General features: G+C 41.8%; 1 protein-coding gene across 2 annotated transcripts in view; it reads right to left on the bottom strand.

Moving 5' to 3' along the window:
- The window catches only part of KANK1 (KN motif and ankyrin repeat domains 1), a 130171-nt gene that overhangs the window by 87362 nt on the left and 22012 nt on the right, over positions 1 to 20797 (bottom strand). The window contains exons 1-2 of one of the 2 annotated variants that reach the window (XM_055699138.1): positions 18373 to 18458; positions 9868 to 10001 (exon numbers count right to left, since the gene is read on the bottom strand). The gene's annotated coding sequence lies outside the window, so the exon portion shown is untranslated. Of the gene's footprint in view, positions 1 to 9867; positions 10002 to 18372; positions 18459 to 20797 lie in introns of those variants that run through there. The other variant, XM_055699139.1, reaches the window with a different exon arrangement.

The following is a 20797-nucleotide window of genomic DNA, read 5'->3' as shown; positions in this document are numbered from 1 at the left end:
ATACAGTAGAAATCTTTCTTTTGTCAGGTTAGTTTTCTGCTGAGCAGCACACTGAATTAGTGCTTTCACTGAATTGTGGCTTTCCAAACCATGCATTTCTCCTGCCCTTCTCACCTCTCCAGGGCACAACTGTTCAGCCTTGACCCAGACTAGGAAATTTCTCCAGCTGAAGAACCACCTGCTGAAGAACAGCCTGCTGTATACAGAATTCTCATACATGCCTGCTTTCTCTTCCCACCCCCCCAAGAAGAATTTTTGCTTCTACGTCCCTTTTCCCATGAGCACCCCGCACCCCCAGCCTGCACCTTCCAAACCCACAGTGCAATAAAAACACGTGTTTCCTGTGCCAAAATCCTGTACTCCGGACCAGAAATACCTACTCTGTCTAAAACCACAACCCTAAACATATGCTAAATATTTACAGGGAAAAAAACATGGCCATTCTAGTTTTCAAATCCAGTGCTAAAGAAAGATATATGTTTTAGAATCTCTGTAACTAGGGGGTTGTCAGTAAGGCAGGATATACAATTGTCAGGCCTTACTAGTAAGTTCAAGAACATGAAACTGCCTTACAAGAATCGTGAACACTGGCCATCTGCTAAGGTACTGCCACCCAAGGTCGCTCACCCCCCTACCCACTGTAAAGCTCATAACCAAGGCTGACCCCCCAGACCAGTGCTCCCCTGTCTGTGCAGCGCAGATGACTAAAGGCGCTCAGTAAACACTCAGCACCAAGATATGGGGGGACAACGCCACACGGACCAACGCAGGAAAAATTCTACTAAATGCTAATACCAGGTGATGTGATTGCTTGAAATCTGCATCTGTTGCTTCCCTGCACCTGTTCTGTGATACAGCGTACTAAGAGCTACGGGGTACTAATACAGCTCTGCATGACAGCTCCTTTAACCTGTTTGTTAATCCACTTCATGGCCACCACTTCTCACTGCTCTACAGGGAACACTGGCAAAATATGCTTCAGCAACATCAGTGTGATAAAATACAATTAGTGAATCAGAAGGCCTTTCCAAATCACCCAGTGGAGAAAATACAAGGAAGACATTATAGAAAACACAGAGAAAACAGGGAAAAGTTATGGAATGCAGAAAAATCTTTTACTCTCCCCCCCTTTCCTTTTTAAACCTAAATTCTCTCGTGAGAATGCAGGAGCCATCTGCAACAAAACAACAAATAAAATTTACTGCAAAGTTCTGGTGTCCTCAGTGAAGTTTTTTGCTTTTCCAAAGTTATGCTTTCTCTAGTATGACCATTTTTTTTTTAAGAGGTTTACAAAGAGAAAAACAGCTGTAGGCTATACAAATTAACTGAATATCAACACATTCCTTACCCTAAACTATTTTTAACCACATCATGACTACAAAGAAACTCATAACTTACATTTGGGATTTACCAACCAGTGACAAACTGAAGAGTTTTCATAACTTTAAACACTTTTTTTTCCAGTTCCTCCCTGGCCTGATCAGAGACAGCTGTACCCTGTCTGAAGACATACTTTCCTCACTGCTAGTAACTCACACTAAAGACAAGGTAATTTCTGTTTCACTATACTTTTTCTTTTTTCCAAATGTATGGTGAACTGTATACCTTCTCAGCAAAAAATAAATCTGTTCTCCTGCTTTGTCTGAGAATTATTCCACAGAGTAAGGGGCAGGGGAAAACTCCATTAAATTAACCATTACCAGAAATGTAGGGGGAAATGGGGAAGTTACCCACTAGGCACAGAGTGATACTGCACCACTGAGAACTACTTCTGACTTTTTTTTTTTTCCAAAAAAATAATTGCTAGAATGGGAGATTAATGGACTATGACCTATTTCATGTTTATTTGAATTAAAATGCTACATATTTTTTTAACTTTCAGATCCTTAATCTCTTTATTCTCAGTCTCTTTACAAGCTACTTGCTGCTGAGATATTCAGCGCGTTCAATCTATTTCAGGTCCTGTAAGGAAAAAAAGAGAAAACTATCCCCAAGCTTCCCAGAAGACTGGTTTTCCACTATGGTCCATATACCTTCACAAGCCTTAAACACTATCAAAAAGTGTTTTCACAAGTGGAACAGTATTGTAGCTTGCTCTCTTCTCTGAAGTCCTGTTACCACCTACACATTCTTTCTTCACACCTGTCTTCTCTTTTTACAGACTCTTACGTTGCCTTAGGAGTAATGAATGTACAGGCAGGACCACATCCAATGTGAAGGGTGCATGCATTTGGACAGGAAGGTTCGGGGTGCAGAGCCCTCTGGTTAACAACTGCTGTCGTCAGCTCACATCTGACTTTCATGAATTATCTGTCCCATCACTCGGAGAGCCTTCTCAGAAGTGCCCTACCCAAGAATAGAAGATTTTGTAGTACTATATTAGGCAACCCTTAATCACCTACACAAGAGGCATGCAAGTCAACCTCTGAAGCACTTTACAGCTAAAATAATGCTTACAATATTCCTTTTAAAGTCTGGGCTGGAGAGCTTCTATTGCTCAATGTATCAGCAATCTCAAAATTAAAAAACAACTGCCCATCTAAAGCACATGCACAAATCTTTACAAAATGAAGATTTAAATTAGTTTACAAGTTTAAAAAAATGCTGGGCAGGCAGGTTAATGCTGGGGTAGCATGAGTTAAGCAGACACTCTTCTTCTGAGGGGCAAACCCAATAAAGAAGAGGTGCTCGAGGCTGCAGAGTGAGCCAGCAGAAGGTGACTTTTTCCTCTCTCACCTTCTTTAGACCACAGTACATTGTCAATTTTTCCTTTCACACCCCAAGGACTGATAGCTACATTCAGCTATAACAACTCCTAAATACCTGTTGCCTAGATCTGTCTTACACGCTTGCTTGTGACATTGTTATCATCTGTACCTTCACACCGACCTTTGGGAAGCAACACCACGCAACTTTCCCTTGCATCCTTCTTTATCTGAGAAGAGATATATCGGCAATGATGTTATCTACTGAGGCAGCTGCGATCCCTCATCAGTTTCCACTATGTGGAAGCAAGGCAGCAAAAGATGTCAAAACACTTGAGGCCAAAGCAAAGAAAGCAGAGAAACCTGGAACAAAACTTGATTTCACTCCAAAGGCTCCATCTCAGGGTGGTAACTCCTTGGAAGTTGTACTTATCTCAAAACTATTGGGGAGTTAAATTCTTTGAGTATAAGACACTTCAAGCCCGATCACTCATGCCGTGCCCTTAAGATGGAGTTCTCCAGCCTATTCTGTATTTTTTAACCGTACCTGTCAGCATTGCCTTTCCTATAGGCATACTATAGAAAGCGTTCAGGGATACAATTTGTCTAGCACAAAATAAATAAAACAATACAAACAAAACAATAGAAACAAAATTCTGCATTTTTATAGCACAGTATTCCAGCAGCACTGAAATATCGTGGTTTAAAGTAGAGGAGAAAGGGTAAGGAACCTTCAACAGCTTAGGATCATGCTGGATCTAAACCTTACTCCATTTTCCATTTCAAAGCAAACTTTAGCACTAAAAAACAGATCATGTTTCAGTACTTAAAGCTTGCAGGGAGGCAACACAACTGCTTATCCAATTATTTGTAATTAGTCGGAGGTGCAATCCCTTTCCCAAACAACATAGCTCAGTTTTTACCGACCCAGCAATTTTTCTGCCATTCCTAACCCTGTTTGTTTATACTACGTACAGCTTAGCCATGTTTGCATTGATGCATGCTGGAAAAATCTGTGCAGCCATCCCTGAGCACCTCATTAAAAGCGGCATGGAAGAGAGGAGGAAAGGGGGAAGAGGAGGAGAACAGAAAAGCATCCTAAGGCTATATGTGCTATACATGGCAGCCACAACATGCCTTGGCACACCACATTTCATGGAAACTGTAGGAGTGTTGTCAGCCAAAATGGTTGTTGGGAGAAGAAGGGTTAAAAAGCGATCTGAACTCTGCAAAAAAGAAAGGACTCACCAACTTCTTTGTAGAAAGATAATCAATAGAGGCCTCTAGAAGGACAAGACATGATTAGTTATCATGGCTACAGACATTAGGCAAGGACATAGCTCTACTTAAAGCAAGTTTTGCAGAAAATTCATTACTTTTACAGCTGAAAGTTAGTTTGAGCTAGCTATCTAGTGAATCCATTAGATCTCACCAAGAATCTGTTTCTGCCACTGTGGACAGAACAACCCCTCAGAGCAGATAACAGCATTGTTATCATGGTAATTTGCTAAAATTACTTCATCAAAAATAAAGTGTGTAACTCATTATCCTCCCCATCTCTTACAAATCAGTAGAGCACAACAAAAAGAGGAAAAAACATTTTGTCCATGATGATGTCCCTGTGATGCACAGGCTGAGTGTGTCCTGCAACCTAGCTGGCAGAACTGGTGATGGTACTGCAGACAGGCTGAACTATGTTCAGCTACGTAGCAATAAGCGCTAATCCCACCCAAAGCTTTGCGTGGCTGTGTGGCAAGAGGCCGCAGATTTCAGCAGTGAGGTAATCAGAGCACAAGGCACCTGTGTTATTACCAAGACAGGTTTTGCAGCACTGATCAAACCTGGAAGAGGCTGCTGAAGTCTGTCCCACCCAAACAAGTTTACCCATCTTTTTGTACTAAGAAAAGGGACAACAGAGAGAACAGTTTTCTTTCCCTTACAACAGGGCATGCTGCAACTTGACAGAGACAAAGAACTTGGCATTACACCTGGATAGGGATGGATGCAATCACGCATGTATTGTCCTCCTACCCTACTTCCAAAAAAAGAGACTATTTTGGGCAGTACCTTTCAAAAATAATCGAAGGATGTCCCCCACACACATACCTTAATTCCTATACTGCAAGAAAAAAATTATCATATTTTGACACAGTTGAAAAGGAACTGGAAATACCACCTTAAAAGTAATGGAAGGTTGTTAAGTAACTTTTGTTCACAAGCCAAGCCTCAGTGCTCCCCTACCACTTTGCATTTATACTGACTGCTAGGAAATGTCTCCCCATGTTTTCCCTTGGGAAAAATTATTATTTTTTTTTTAATCAACTACTTTCAGGTCCTTTTACATCATGCTATTCCTGCAACACCTGCACTGACTGTACGGGATAATTTTGTTCCATTTCTTTTCCTCATATTTTAAAGCCATACTTATAAGGGATATGAAAGATTTTGCTGTAGCTGTCCCTGTGTTTTGAGTATGGCCTGCAGAGATCAGTCATGCGAAGCTGACCTCTTACCACCTCATCCATCCCACTCTAAAGACCTCCTCCACAATTGCTTTCCCAAGGGTAAATAATTTGGGATGGTAGCAATCAACACTTGCACAGTAATTTTTTAAGCTAGGCAACTTTCTGAAAGTCACTTGACCTTTCTAGACTAAAGCATATTTTGTTAGTATGACAAAATTAAGATACATCAAATTGCATTAAAACTTCTGTGTTTGTCAGACTAGTTCCGATTAACTTCCAGGGGTGTAAATTAAGAGGTCAGAGTAACTTCATCCATGAACTGCCTGTGGAGAGTGTGCAGATGCAGAGGAAAATCCATCCCACTGTACTTTGTGATGTTCCTGTATCATACAGTTACTCATCACAGCAGCCACTAACAATGACAGTGAAAGATGCTCTTTTAAACACTAGGAACAAGGAATTTTCAAAATTGTATTTCACTACTGAAATACACTTGTTCCAGAAAAAAAACCCTCACACTCATATTCCAAAACAGTATGAACAGAAGGCTGTAACAAAGCCAGAATTGTAGTAATACTGCTGAAGTCTGTCCTTCTGCATGAAAACACACACAGCCGCGCACTTGCTCCAAAAACAAGACCGCAGGCATATCAATGCCCAATTGTTTGCATTTTCTGTAAGATCAAATCAAAGGCACCTTCTTCAACCAGCAGAGAATTTTTAGTTGCCCGTATTATGTCTGAACTGCATAAACATTTAAACTACTGGAAAATTGGCCACTTTGATCAGTCAAGTGAATTATCTCAGTTTCATGGGAAACCTCCTGTTCCCCTTCCACAACAGCTTTCTATGCATTGAGCAAGCTACAAAATTCATGATCTTGAACATCAAAATAGTCTTCTTCAAGATGTTAAAGCTTTCATTTAAATCCTCACAGCCCCAAGACGCCTTTAAGATAAATGACTTTGTAATAGCAGTGAAGAAGTTAGAGATTTACAAAGTCAGTAAGAATTCATAATTTTCACATTTTAATCATTCATAGCCACCATATTTGATTTACCCCACAATTTTTATCAGAAAATTAAAAACTTTGGAGAATGAGTTATTCTCAATGTAAATCTCCAGCAAGCCTCTATCAATCATGTTAGCCCCTTCCCCATTAGTTTTTCCTGCCTCCTGATTGAAACTACACAACCAGTTTAATTACTTCATTACTTAATGACTTCTTACCTTGAAAGGCTGTAAATATATGGAAAGCTAAGCTAACACACAGTAATTCTCCATGGAACAGAGGAAACCATTATGAACATCAGTATAGCTCATGAAGATCAACTATACTTATAATTTTCCACTATCCTAACGCTTTTACAAAGGGAAAAAAGGCCTAGAACACTTCTACCAAAGGATATGTATGCACACACATAGGAGGGAAATAAACAGTTCCATGCTCAAGTACACCATTTGCTTACCACAAATTGTATATTCCTTCTACCATATTAGAATAACAGCCTGTGGGAAGCTACCATTACAGCAATTACAACTTAAAAAACTTCCAGTGTTGGACATTTGTTGGGAAGAACAAGCCTTTAATAGTTTTGCTGGCAAATCTGGAGGTTTATTTATTTATTTCCAGTGTTTTGAGCAGCTCATTGTAACTTTGTTCAACTACAAGGAAAGAACTGTTTAGTTGACAGCACAGTTTTATATGCAAATTATATTGTCTATATTATAGACTCTACTCACCGTAAGTGTCAACGGGGAAAAAAAAAAAAACACATGACAGATTTAAGACTATTGAGATTTTTTCATAAACTTTGAAGGAACACTGAAATTACAAAGCATGCCTAACTCACTGTAAAGCATCTTCTCTAAGCATGTGCCAAATCATGTATATTAAAGGATTGTTTTTTCTAAATGTTCCATTTTCCATTTCTAAGTATTTGTGACAATTAAAAAAGTCCTGTCTTCTGCATACAGTCAAACTTACTGTTTGCTTAGCTCTCCCAGAAATGAAGCTTGTTTCTACTCTGTGGAAACACTGCCATTAGATTTAGTAGCACTGGAGAAAAAGCAAGTGCTCACCTCCACACAAATCAAAATTCAGGAGAAAATTCAGAGTTCAAAATGAAGAAATATTTTACTGCCAATAGGGGGAAAAAAAAAAGTCTTAACAAATCAGCCAGCTGTTGCATTAACAGCATCAAATAAAGAAATTGTAGGGCTTATTCTACTCTTTATCAGTAATGCATGGCTGCGCACAGACAATTTATAGCTGTTTTCCATCACTGGGTATTGTGTAGTACTAAATTAAGTCTACAAAATTCAAGGACAGTCCACCCACACAGCTACTGTAAGCCAGCCAGGCCACTTTGAATAAACATTTTAAAGGCATAAAGTGAGTTTTATTAGCATGCTGAGCCACAGTTCCTAGTGGACAAAGCACCTCCTTTGAAAAAGTAAAAGTACATTTAGCAGGAGGAGAGATGAGTTAGTCTTGTGCCTTACATGTAGAGAAACAGCAAAAAGGAAAAAAAAAATACAGATACATGCAACAACTCAACTCTCTGAATTTATTAAGATTAAAACACAAACCAAGAGAATCTATTTTTTTCATCCTGCCTGCGGACAGTCACCACTCCACAAGCAGGAGCCCAGGGCTGATCTGAAACATGCTGGTGTGAGGTCTACACTGAAGTGCGGGCAGGCTTCCTGGCCAGGGCAGCGTGCCACAGGTGCGTGCAGCACCCTCTGCCCCCTCTCCAAACTGAGTTTGGCACCAGAGCCAAAAGGAGAGTCAGCAGAGTCTGGGTGCATGCATGCACACATGTGCCCGTGCCCCATTTAAATGTTAAGTTCAGAGAGTAATGAAGACAGACAGGAGATCTGCTCTTCCACAGTTACCAAGTTTCACAGTTTGGAAAAACAGCTGGTGCCCCTATACCTTTTGGACAGATTCAGTAGCCCCCTACCTGTCCCCACAGCTGTCAGCAATTCAAGACCACACCTGTAAGCACTAGACTTACTCTACACTCAAAAGCCAAACAAGCTGACCCCCACTGCTCGGTTTCACTCTGATTAAACCAGCAAAAGCAGCGTGAGACAAGAATTAATTTGCAGTGAGCCATCCTAAATAGTTGGAAAGGCCAAGAGGCTAAACCTTAGCTCTTCAAGAGATGAGTTCAGTTTTAGGTGTGTCTTATCTCAACTGAACCCGCAGCACATTGCAGCGCATGTAAGGCGGACAGTCAATCACCAAAAGTAAATAAAAATAGGAGTCAGCTGCCACTTCACACAGCAGTTGCTACCTGAGGGAATCCAGGAGTCAGTGGTGGAGCTTTTACACAGGGATTACCCATCTGAATTTACTATCATTTCAAGACCTCCCTTTGGTGTTAATCTTAACCTGATTTGTATCTGTGCACAGCAACATTCCTATATAGTCCTGTCCTGCTGGCATGCTTACACCCAGTCCGGGGTCACCAAAACAATTCTGTGATGAGAGAAAACTGTGCTGTGTGCTGGGCATTGCACAAACATATTCTCTGTTGGTCTAGTCTGTGGTGGGTCCACTGTGCTGCTGAGAAAAAGCAGCAGCAGCACTACAGTGCAATGGACAATCCAGCTATGAATCCAAAAGACAGGTAGAAAATATGGGTAATTAATGAATGAAAGATGGCAGCAGCAGCTCCAGTCTAAGCAGAACGGTCACTTTTATAGCTACAGTTGTGTTTAGCTTCTTACCCATATTTTTCCTGTTGAAGAATTTGTCTCACCCTGACATCCCATAGGGGCTGAAGGCTACATCTTTTTACTACTAAAAGTTTATTAATATATAGGTGAAGGACTAAGACATTCTAATGGAAAGGTATACAAGCACTTAAGAGTGTAGAATGGTGATTTGGGAAAAGAAACCAAGTAATTTCTTCATTGCATCGATTTCTACCTTACTGATGTAAATGAATTTACTCGTAACTAGAAAATTATGATAGTTGGGTCCACTCTAAGACTGTCAGTATGGTTTTGTGCCACTTTTGGCTGGGATAGGGTTAATTTTCTTCATAGTAGCTGGTATGGGGCTACATTTTGGATTTGTGCTGGAAACAGTGTTGATAAACAGGGGGAGGTTTTCCCTACTGCTGAGCAGGGCCGACACAGAGCCAAGGGCTCTTCTGCCTCCCACCCACCAGCAAGTGGTCTGGGGGTGCACGAGGAGCTGGGAGGGGGCACAGCTGGGACAGCTGACCCCAGCTGGCCAAAGGGATGTGCCGTAACAGAATGTCACACTCAGCATATAAAGCTGAGTGGAGAAGGAAGAGGGGGACACTCACAGTGATGGCATCTGTCTTCCCAAGTAACCAAGTAACCCAAGTAACACGTGAAGGAGCCCGACTTTCCTGGGGATGGCTGAGCACCTGCCTGCCGGTGGGAAGTGGTGAATGAATTCCTTGTGTTGCTTTGCTGGTGTGCACGGCTTTTGCTCTAGCTATGAAGCTGTCTTTGTGTCAACCGACAGTTTTTCTCCCTTTTACCCTTCTGATGCTCTCCCCAACCCCACCAGGGGGAGCGAGCGAGCGGCTGCGCCGCTGGCTGGGGTAACCGCCACAGGTTGTCACAGAGCAGGAGGTGGGGCTGGGGCAGCCAGCGGGGCCACGTCTGTCCTCTTCCCTCCGCCCCCAGCAAAAGGAGTCACATCTTACCTTAAAACACTGTAACAGAACCGCTAGTCCTCTGCTTTACTTTAGGTCTTTTTAAAGATCAGATATAACGCAGAGGATTCAGCTAGCTCAGTGCTTCAGCATTTGACAGCACATTCAGGAACCTGAGAGTCAGCCTACAAGAAGAGAAATGAAAAGCACCAATTAGTCACTGCACATGTTGGGCAATATATCACATGCTTAAAATGACTGATGCCTGATAGAGCCATGCTGCTAAACAATAATGAAGCTCCCAACAATCATAAATAAGAAAGGCTAAGTCATTTTTTGCTTCCAAGGTGAAATGCACAAACAGTATTTTGGTTACAGCACCCTGGAAAGAAAGCATATATCTTGCAATAGCTACATCACCCTGCACTGCCTTCCCAATTTAAATCCTCCTTGTTCAAACAACTGTCCATGTGAATGCACAGGAACAAAGCTCCAGGCACGTCAGGATACACCAGCCATGCCAGTTACAGAAACACACCAGGAAGTGTTTAAGGAAAGGTAACCTGGTATAGTTTTAAACTGGGAAATGCAGCAGAAGCTCATGTGAGTTAAGTGGTAGCACTACATACATGGAGGTACTTTATGGAGCCCAGTAAAAGGAGAGACATCTACAGGCTGCTTTGTCTGCCGCGTTTCTCTGAGCAGGCTTTTTAAAAAATTCTCATCTTGCAAGGACTCATACATACTCAACCCTTCCTGAGTTAAGGCACTCCAGCTGCAGCCAAGTTCCTGCCTGCGCCACTACAGCACGTAAGACAGCTCTTTCCCTTCACAGCAATTCAGCAAAGATGTTCTATCACTAGGGTTTAGACATTTCTCTTTTCGGTTCCAGCTCACTTGGCACATTTAATCCCCCAAAGGAGTGAACTTCCCAGACATAGACACCGTTCCTTGCACCAAGACGTACCGCCTCACAACACCTTACAGGTACAGCCCAAGCCAGCTGCACCCTGAGGCTGTGCTGACCTTTAATAGCTGCATGATTACCCTGCTGCAACATTTGACAACTGTAGAGGGATGGGACAGCAGAACAATTTATCTATTTCTCATGTGGTTAGTCAAGAGGGTTTTGAAGATTATTTGCAGGGAAAAGACACTTCTTATCATCCAGGTTTTAACCGAGTACTTCCCTAAAGTCAGCCACTGTCCTAGTTTGCAAAACTACAGATGTGGGCTTAGTGGAGTACAAAGGAATCATACAAAGTAAGAATTAAAGAGTTTTTATTATAAATTAATAAAATTAGCACTGAAAGCATGTCACAGACCAATGTGCCTACGTACTTTTTTTTTTCTAATCCTATACTGCTTACAAATCAACTAAACCTTAAGAGTCTGGTTTAGTATCTTCATAAACTAAAGTAACAAGTAGCATTTGAAGGGAAACTGCAAGAGTCTGTCAGTGGGAAGAAGGGAGAGGGGATTTAGTGGGAGACCTTAGACTCGGGAAAGATAAACCATAAATGCAACATCTGTTACAAACCCAGAAATCCAAAAGCCCCAGGCTTAGGTGAGCTTTAAAAAAAAAAAAAATCAGTGCTCTTTAGTTACCCCAAGGAAATGGGAGACAATTTCTTCCCTGCTCTGTCTCACACTTCCAAGACCTTTAGCTGTACTTTCAGCTATTTATGTAAAATATGAACTTGTTTACACTGCACATTAGCTATTCATGATACCCTAAAAATGCTTTTCTTACATGTCGATGGTAGTTCATTCCAAGATGATAACAAGTATCTCCATTTACATAATATTAAAATCTGTAATGCATTAGGAAACTTGAGATAATAGAAAACAAGTTATATCCTTGGAGCTATATATTCAAAGATAATAGGAAGTACTACAATCACTGTATTTCTGCACAAGCTTGTGGTCTGCACTCCTGTATAAAGCATTACAGCATTTTTCTGTTCAGAGTATTTCAAGACTTCAGCCTTCATCTGCAAGATGTTCAGCCAATAGTTACATATCCTAGGTCACAGTTCAAGGGGACAAAATACCCTGACTTTCAGCTTCACACTACCATACCCAGCACGCCATGTCCCCATGGCATGGTGTCCAGATCATTCAGATATTTCTTACGCATTAATTTTGCTCCAGCATATTTCACCTTTTGTATTGTCCCACAGCTAGCATAAACTCTGTAGCAGGTACTCTGTGTAATTCAGCTAAAAGTGTTTATGCCCACACCTGATCCAGATCAGTTTGAAAGCACAGTAACTGTGCAACACCAAAGGCCAGAAATAGGGCACGGCTTCAGCTCCAAGATTACTAGTGACAGCTTTGTGGGAGTTGCTCCTTTCTGTCAAAAAGGACTGAAGTCAGAAATCCTTTGGGAGCTAAGATTTATCACATACCTTACTGTTTTCCATGCCAGATGGAAAGAATGCTTCAGCACTGCTTTTTACCCCAAACAAATCACAGCATACATGCGTACAAAGTCATCTGACTCCTACACATCCAAGACCAACCAAAACAAAAAACCATTACGTTGCACACCCTTTTTTTTCCCCTTAAGGAGAGAACAAACCACACCTAACAGGTATTAATAAAAACACCAAACATTAGAAAACATTCTGATACAATGGGGATGCAAAAAATATATGGTAACACTAAGCAAAACTTGAATCCGTATAAAAAGGATTTACCTATCTCATATAAAAAAAAGAGTTCTTCTAATCTGCCTCACAAATGGCAACCTAAATTCATTCCCAGGCAGAAAACTGACTCTGTAATTAGTGTAACTGAGTGCTAAGTAGAAGCAAATAAAAGCAGAAATGAAAACAAACATGGTAAAACAGTTAAGCAGATACTGCATATACAAAGGGAGCACATTTGCTGATAAATTCATTTTTACAGGAAGCTTTGACCTTGATAACATTTTACATTTAAACAAAGCCTGCTATGCAACAGATATTTCTTAAATTCCCGAAGACATGTTTTCAACAGTTTTTCATGGAAAGTTTATGTACTTCACAGCATACTCTAGTTTGACAAGCTCTCCACAGGTGGGTAACAGGTATTCCATCTTCTCTCGATTTCCATTTTAATATTCTTCAACAATTCCACCCACTCACTCCTCCAACACATGCACCTCCCTGCAGCAGCCAGATTCACTTATCTGAAGAGGAATTTATATTGGCCTGAAAAAAGCACCAGCCCCCTCAACTGCAAGGACATGCCTGGATAACTTACTGAGATACGCCTTAGATACTGCGTCAAACACTTCAAAGTCAAAGATGCCCCACACAGCACAGAAGGGTAGTTACATTCCTGCTGGGAAGGAGTCATTATTTTAAAATAAATTTTAATTTGAAGGCAATGTTTCCAGTGATAAAGACTACTTCCTGCTGAATAAGTCCTATTTTTTTTTGCCAGAAAACCTTCAAGTAGTCAAAAGTGATATGCAATCTTGGTATACTTCACCGGCATAAATTCTGATAGTTGCTAAAGGAAACAACTAAGGGACTGTCTGCATGTCACAAACCACCATGCTAATTAACCCTGCCGAGACACTAATTAATCTGGGCAGGATGCCACAGTAACATGACTACTCTGCTGCCTCGGCAGTCTCCCCATCCCGAAGTATCATGCCGCTTGGTCACTGCCCCCCTCCCCAAGCAGTCTCTTTCAGATGAAAGCAGCATCTTCCAGCAAAGATGAATCCCCCAGGGAAGGGTGTTTCCACTCAGAAGCTGTCCTACAGCTCCTTTTTCTTTAAGTCTGTGGCCTACAGCAGACAATACAGAGCTGTACACCGCACTTATTCCTAAAGAAAAGTAAAATAACTGGCTGGTATGACTGAGGATCATAGGCTCCTAGGAGGAGGAACATAGGGAGGGTGTATGTATGGACAGATTCCTCTCCATCAGGGAAGGTTCAGGACAGCATCTCAGAGGAACTATGTGTAATAATGGTGATTAGTTCACTAATCACCTGCAGCAATTCACCCCACATTTTAGTTTCTCAGCTGGTCTCAAAATAGAGCAAGAAGAGTCCCTGTAGGCTAGTGTAAATGTTTGCAAGTTAGTGGTTCTAAACAGCAGATAATGGTGTGGTTGTTAGCACATTAGAAAAAGTTAAATTGTTGCCAAAGCAACTTGCCTTTCAACATTCTGGTGATAAAGCAAGTCCTGGGCTAAAGCCAGAACACCTTATCTGCTGTACCTGATGCACACAGAGACCAGCTCTTCACGTACTGCAAATGGACTTTGAGCTTCTTGTGACTTGTTAACATACATGCCATAAGGAATAATGTATTCAGCAGTAGCTTGAAGCATTTGTCCCAACAGGAACTGTTTTTTTGAGCTGCTGGAGAGCAAGAGGGAATGGGAACATGTGACATACAGTACAACCTGCAGCAGAACATAGCCTCGTAGCCTGCCCCACAGCACAGGATGGAAAGACACAGTAGGGTCATTCACTGTGGCTCAAACAAGCCAAAGCCAGGGAAAAGTGTTTTACTGCCAAGCAGAACAATTTCAGAGTCTGAACAGCCCCTGTCCAGTCCCCTCTTCCTCCTCCCAACCAGTCCACATCTAAGAATCAGGCATTTCCAAGACAATGCTGTTCATACGGCCTCTCTCAAGAAACACAGACCTTCTGCAAAGCACATGCATTTATGCACGGGTCACTTTAGCAAGGGGACTCACATCGCTGGTGAACGGGCTACACCAGAGCTCAGCTAGCACTTGGTGGGCAAGGCCAGCTTCTCACGTTTCGGTCTGTTAGCACAGGCAGAGGTTGTGGTGCAAGAAAGGGCAGCTTCACCTTGGTCCAGGGTTTGCACTAAGGGGTCAGAAACCAGTGACTGGTTTCAACAAGTAGGCCATTCCTTGCTGCAAAAGCACAGGCACAACTGTTTGCCTAGTATGAAGTGCGCTGCACTGAGGCAGGGAGAAACCACATCGAGTAAGCAGTGTCAAAACCTGCCTTTGAGCCTTTCATGCTCTCAGAGTGGACAAGTACTCAGGTAAGTCTGCCAGGTCCAGCACAGATGAATATAAATACCACTGTAAAAAGTATAACCATTCATTTATGAGCAATTAAATTGCATTTGTTAAGTAGGTGCTAAAGCAGCAGTTCTCAGACCCTAAGTGCATCAGCTCATGAAAAACTGAGAGGTGTCATAAAAGACACATTTGCCACTCAATCACTTTCAGACACAGTAGGACTTTCACAGGCATCTGGTGCACATATAAGTTTGAGACTGACTAATAAAGGGCTTTGTCCTTCAATACATTTTTTTTTGACCCAAAGGCTGAGAGTGAAATGTACATAATAAAAGTAACAATCTAGGTAAATGCTTCAGTCTCAAAAAACAAAAGTCAATTGCGACAAAACAGTACAACCCAGCAAGCCACACAAACAGATGTGCTGAGTCTTGACACCTTTAGCTGTCAAGTCAGGTGAGACTGACTTACCATTCACTGTACCCTCAGAGGCCAGATACACCTCCCACTCCCTCCTCCAGTACCTTCCCTATACAAACTATGGAGTCCACCACAGGCTTTCTGAACAGAAATCTTTGCTTGGTAGGACAAACAGTGCCATAACACAATCACCACTGCAATGGAGGTCTTCAGCTGGCAGAGCAATCTGACCTTTAACTAGAAAGGGGCAAACTTCTGAACAAACAGCACAAATATCCACACTAACAACTAAGGCTGCTGCCATAGATGAAGTTTCACTGACAGTGCTAGAGCTAATCCAGTGCTTTCTTTTATTCCGTCTGCACAGAAATCACTGTGCATGTACTTCATCGCCCATACATAGGGACTTCATGTCCAGAGAGTAAGAGGTGGTAAAGTCACTATCATACCCAAGATTTGTTTCCAGGCATTTTTTTCCCCTTTTTCACGTGTCCCCTCCTGCAGGCGGATCTAACCCTTTGTTCCTGTCTACACGACCAAGCTACTAAAACCCAGCCCAGATTTAAAACCATAATGTATTTCCTAGGGCTCTAAGGCAAGATGGGCTTTGCCAGGCCAGTTTAGTTGAGATACTTGTTATTAGGCAAGGAATGGAGCAAGAAGGTGATGTCACAACTGAAGCAATGATGTGAAGTTACCTAAAAGTGGTTCAAGAAAAGGAAAACTGGGGAGACCCTCAGCTACAGAGCATCTTCACTTAACTCTTCTCAATACACCAGTTATAACCTGTACTACATCCCTTACGCAGTTATATCCTTTGCTTGTTCACACTACCATATTGTGAAACGCCTCTGACAAGCAACAACACATGATAAATCTGTGTTTGCCTCCTTAAGAACGGCAGAGATTAGGAAAGGGCATGAAGGTCATTCATTTGTCTTGCAATGAAAAGGAACCGGAAGGTGGAGAATGAAGCTGAAAGGGACCATAAAGCACTATCTTGCTTGCCTGATTCCTAGGTCAGATGACCTCTCACCTGCCTGTGGGACACAGGCTGCTCCTGATGCCACCTGCTTATTCTTCTGGTCCTATCTGAGCTGCAAGAGCAGAAGAAGGGAGGGAAAGGGGCCTGCCAGCTTTTAAGAGGCAGAAGATGCTTCACTAAGGAATCTTAACCTTCAACATTAAGTTAAAGATACAGAGATGATCACCATTATCTCCAGAAACAGCAGCTCAGAAACCAGTAACCTTGATGGACCTCAAAAATTCTTAATTGCTAGATTTCAAGTGACAAAAGCAAACCTCTAAAAACATTGCTGTTTCTTCATGCTGTTTTCCTTTCCTCATAGGAAAGCTTGGACTTCCCATCTGTGTGTTGCCTAGCTGCCTTTGGGATTTTCAAACTCATCTTGCCACCATCTTCTTAGTGATATTCCAGATCTTATATTTCTAAGGGATGTGATTTTTGGAAGGGCTACAGTAGACCAGCCTTTAGCACTGTTTGGGAATGACCCTCAATGCCCATCACACACTCGTGTAACAGCTCTGAGAAATTTCTGATATTGAACCAAGATGAAGATAAGCCTCTGTCATATTTTCAGCTTAAAGCTTTGAAAACCCAATGAATTTATGACCCCAGGCTACACAGTGCGATTAAGTGGTATGCTCCTTGCTACAGCAGGTTACAATGAGAGGGATCCTCAAAAGTGTAAACAGTCATATATCACTGAGGAGCACTGCCACGGCAATGCTGTCTCCCCTGTGCAAAAGGGAAAAAAAAGAAAGGAAATATGAGAGCTGTCTCATCGGACGTTCCGAGTCAATGACCTGAACAAGAAAAGCTACAAATAAAGATATTCTGAATAACCACTCTACTACCTTACACCTTCAAGAGCACCCCATGTCCTAGACACAATGATTCATTTTGGACAAGGGGTGGTAGACAAAAATGAGCATTTCCAGGCATTCAGTGACAAGGAAGGCTAAGCAAACAAGCATGTGGCCTCCAATGGAAAGGACAGATTATTCTCCAGAGTCACACCACTAGCTCTTAAGAGAAAGCTTTCCTCAATTACCTTTCAAGCCCTATCACTCCAAGACATTTGTCTGTGCCCCTCAGAAACAGTAGGACAGTAGCTGGTCCTAGCATAAGCAAGAAAGACCAGCAATGGGAGGACAAGTGTGAGACGTGATGGTGGTCAGGATGTTCTTCTCTGTTGAAAGTGTTACCATGGCTAGCATATTCAGCAGCAGCACAGATTAGAAACTCCACAAAAGAAGGCATGCACAAATGGCAATATTCTGTCCCTTCTGCCAAAAAATATACAGGGAGACTGCCATTACAGCAATAGTATTCTGTCTCTCTCTATATGTGTGCATACAGAAAACATGCACACACACAGAGAGACACTAAACACTAGATTTTCAGGCTCCAGTTCACGGACTTTAAGGTTGTAACCTAACAATCTAATCTTTCAAACTAGACTAGGGGAAAACAAACATGTGAACTGTGTTCTTTTCAACACGTTTCCCTCAAACAGCCAAATGAATAATACAAAATTGCAAAAATCCCCCCTACCCACACAATACATAAAATGTGAAGGTCACAGCTCAAAGCAAGCTTAAACGATTCCGCCTGAGAAGTTGCAGGCACTCCTTTGCAAGCACAGCCAGCAGAAGGCAGGGGAGGGAGAGGACAGAGGGGAAAAGCAGATGAAAAAGCCGGTGCAAGCTTTGCAACACTGCTTTATCATATCAGTGTGAAGTGTCAGCATGCTTGTGGGTACTAGGGTTCACCGCAATTGAAAAATCGGCGACTTAACCATCATCCCACCACAGCTTCTGCCCAGCAGACTTTGATTGTGCAGGACTATCTGGGTTACTGCAGCAGTTTCCAAACAGTCTGTCCACCAGAAAATGATACCAGTAGAAAGATTTCATACACACACACAAACACTCTGTAATAATACTTCTGACATTCAAAAATAAATCATTACTTAAAGCCACATTTAAGTAGTCCATTGGACTGTAACACCGAAACCTGCTCAGTGACACAAACTAGACCAGATTTCACTTACTTAATGAAAAAGAAAGAAAGAAAAAAAAAGAAAAAAAAAAAGACTAAACTTACAGAGCTGTTAGTCCACGGTTTCTCTCTAGCACACCGGTTTGTCATTGAACTGCAGTGCCTGAAACAGTAACTTGACCTCTCTGGGAAGGTGGGCAGTATTACACAAGCTGAAACATTAGAAACATGCATAATTATGCTGGGTATTTGCCACACATTCTTTCATCCATGAACCAATATTAATAGAAAACTCACGCTGACACTCCAGGCTTAGATTATGTCCAAACCATCAATTAAAATGATTTTTCATGAAGCCCTGACAGAATAAATTTTTTTTAGGGCAGGACAAATTTTCTTTGGATTTAAGCTGTGCATATGTTACAAAGACACAATGACAGTGCTGCCAGCTCAAAGTCAAGACAACAGTGGGCTGTACCAGGGATTTTCAGCTTTCTTCCCCAGCACTGACAATGTAGCATCACTTTATTCTCCCACTCCACGCGCCTATTGCACCCATTCATGCAGCACTTCCAAGGATGCCTGCCAGGGCACCAGCTGCATTTCTTCACTCATCATCCACCTGCTCCTGCATGGTAACACCTCTTACACACCTCTGCAGTGCCTGCCTGCTTCTCACCACAACCGCACACCTGTCAGACCAAGGCCCTTTAGCAGAAGCAGTCCATCCACAGGGACTGGCTGGGATGAAAACACCACTGGAAGGCCGAACAGGGCAGGGAAGTGAAGAGATCATGCTTGCTCCTAGCTGCACTAGCAACCACAGCTCGCATCACAGCCGCTTATGCTTATGGCAATATCCCCTCGACATCAAGCAGAGTGCCCTCTGTATGTAGTCTTCCCCTCAAGGAAAGCAGCATTCACCTTTGGAGTTTTGGGTGGCAGAACCAGAAGGCAATAGAATACCATAAGCCAATATTCACAGCCTAACAAAACACACAACGCTTAAAACTTCTAAGGCTAGCAGACAACAAAAATGCAATTCTTTAATAGGGAGAAAATGCAGTTCACAAAGACAGAAGAATTATGTACATGTGTCCAACTACAGCCTTGTCCTATGACATGAAGTTCTCCTATTCCTGGAACTCAAGACCTAGCCACACTTCTGACCAAGTGAGATGCAGCAACATTGATAGTTGCTGTGACCCCAGTTGCCCCTCAACTTAGTCTGATGCCAACAGCCACATGTTGCTGTTTTGGGCAACTAACTTGGCTGTCCCCTTTCCACAATGAAACTCTTCCAGTGTTCTTGATTCAGCCCATTTCACTCCTGGTGCTTGCCACCAATAGATGTGGAATACATATTTATTTCAGCTAATTTCCAATGCATACAACTGGAACACTGTTCCAGGGGAGACACATGAATAAATCTAATAATAATAACATAAGAACGATTATAATGATTTTGTACTTCAAGCAGCCCAGCCCCCTCCACCTCTCCCCTTTCATTATATACTTTCAAAACCTTTGAAGATCATGGTAATGCATATAGTGAAGGACCTCTCAATACATGTACGTCAGATATTGCAGTTTCCAAAAATCTGTGTTTCCCATTTATGCAGGACTACCATATATGTCAGGGAACAGGAGCTGCCACGAAGACCACATGTGAAAACTTAAGAACATTTTTTTTCTACATGTATCTGATGTCTCAAGGTACAAAAACTGGTCAGTGTTAAGTTAATAGGATAATTAAGCAGAACTTGTTGGACATTTGTTAGCTTTAAACCTACTTTTGCAAGTAGTAGTTTATTCAGAGGTTAAAGCCTGCACACTTTCTTACACACTTCTGAAAACTGCAGGCAGCTTTATTTTGAAGTTTCTCTCCCTCTTCTATATAACCTAAAATTCAATTAAAAGATGACAGAGCAACCCTCTCAAGTCTTACCCAAAGTATCTATTCAAAATGTCTGAGCTATGTGACGAAAATGCTTTAAGTGAAACAAAAGTTATTTGTGGTGAAAAAAAGAGAAAAACTGATGTGCATTTCTGTACAGAAACTGCTATAGACCAAAGATCTGAGTTTGTATCAAATCCTGGTTGGAATAATAGAATTGCCACTATTTAAGAGCAGGAATTTCTCAAATCTTTTTCAGCATTTGCTTTTCCAGTAAGCACAACTGAAAAGTCAACACTATAGTTTTAAGATTCTGATTTAGAAGTGGTTTGATTAACAACCTCCCCCAAGTCTTCCCCATTTTCCTGGGAAAGAGTTGTTAGAGCACAGGGCTAATTAGGGCTTGTCAGTTAGGCTCCTTCTCCTGCTTTTTTCAGAAAACCTAGACAAATAATTTATCCGTGGATAGACCTGGGGGCCTTTCACAAATATTTTGTATTCCACTGCAAGCTTAGGCACATTACACAAACATCTGGAGTACCCACTAGAAATGTGAACACCTCCCCTCTGCCCTGCAGGGGGTGTCTTCATGACACTTTCATCAACATTGATGGAAAGAAAAAAATATTATCG

Source organism: Falco cherrug, chromosome Z (assembly GCF_023634085.1).
Source record: "Falco cherrug isolate bFalChe1 chromosome Z, bFalChe1.pri, whole genome shotgun sequence".
Classification (NCBI taxonomy): domain Eukaryota; kingdom Metazoa; phylum Chordata; class Aves; order Falconiformes; family Falconidae; genus Falco; species Falco cherrug.
This window is presented reverse-complemented; position numbering and strand designations above follow the sequence as displayed.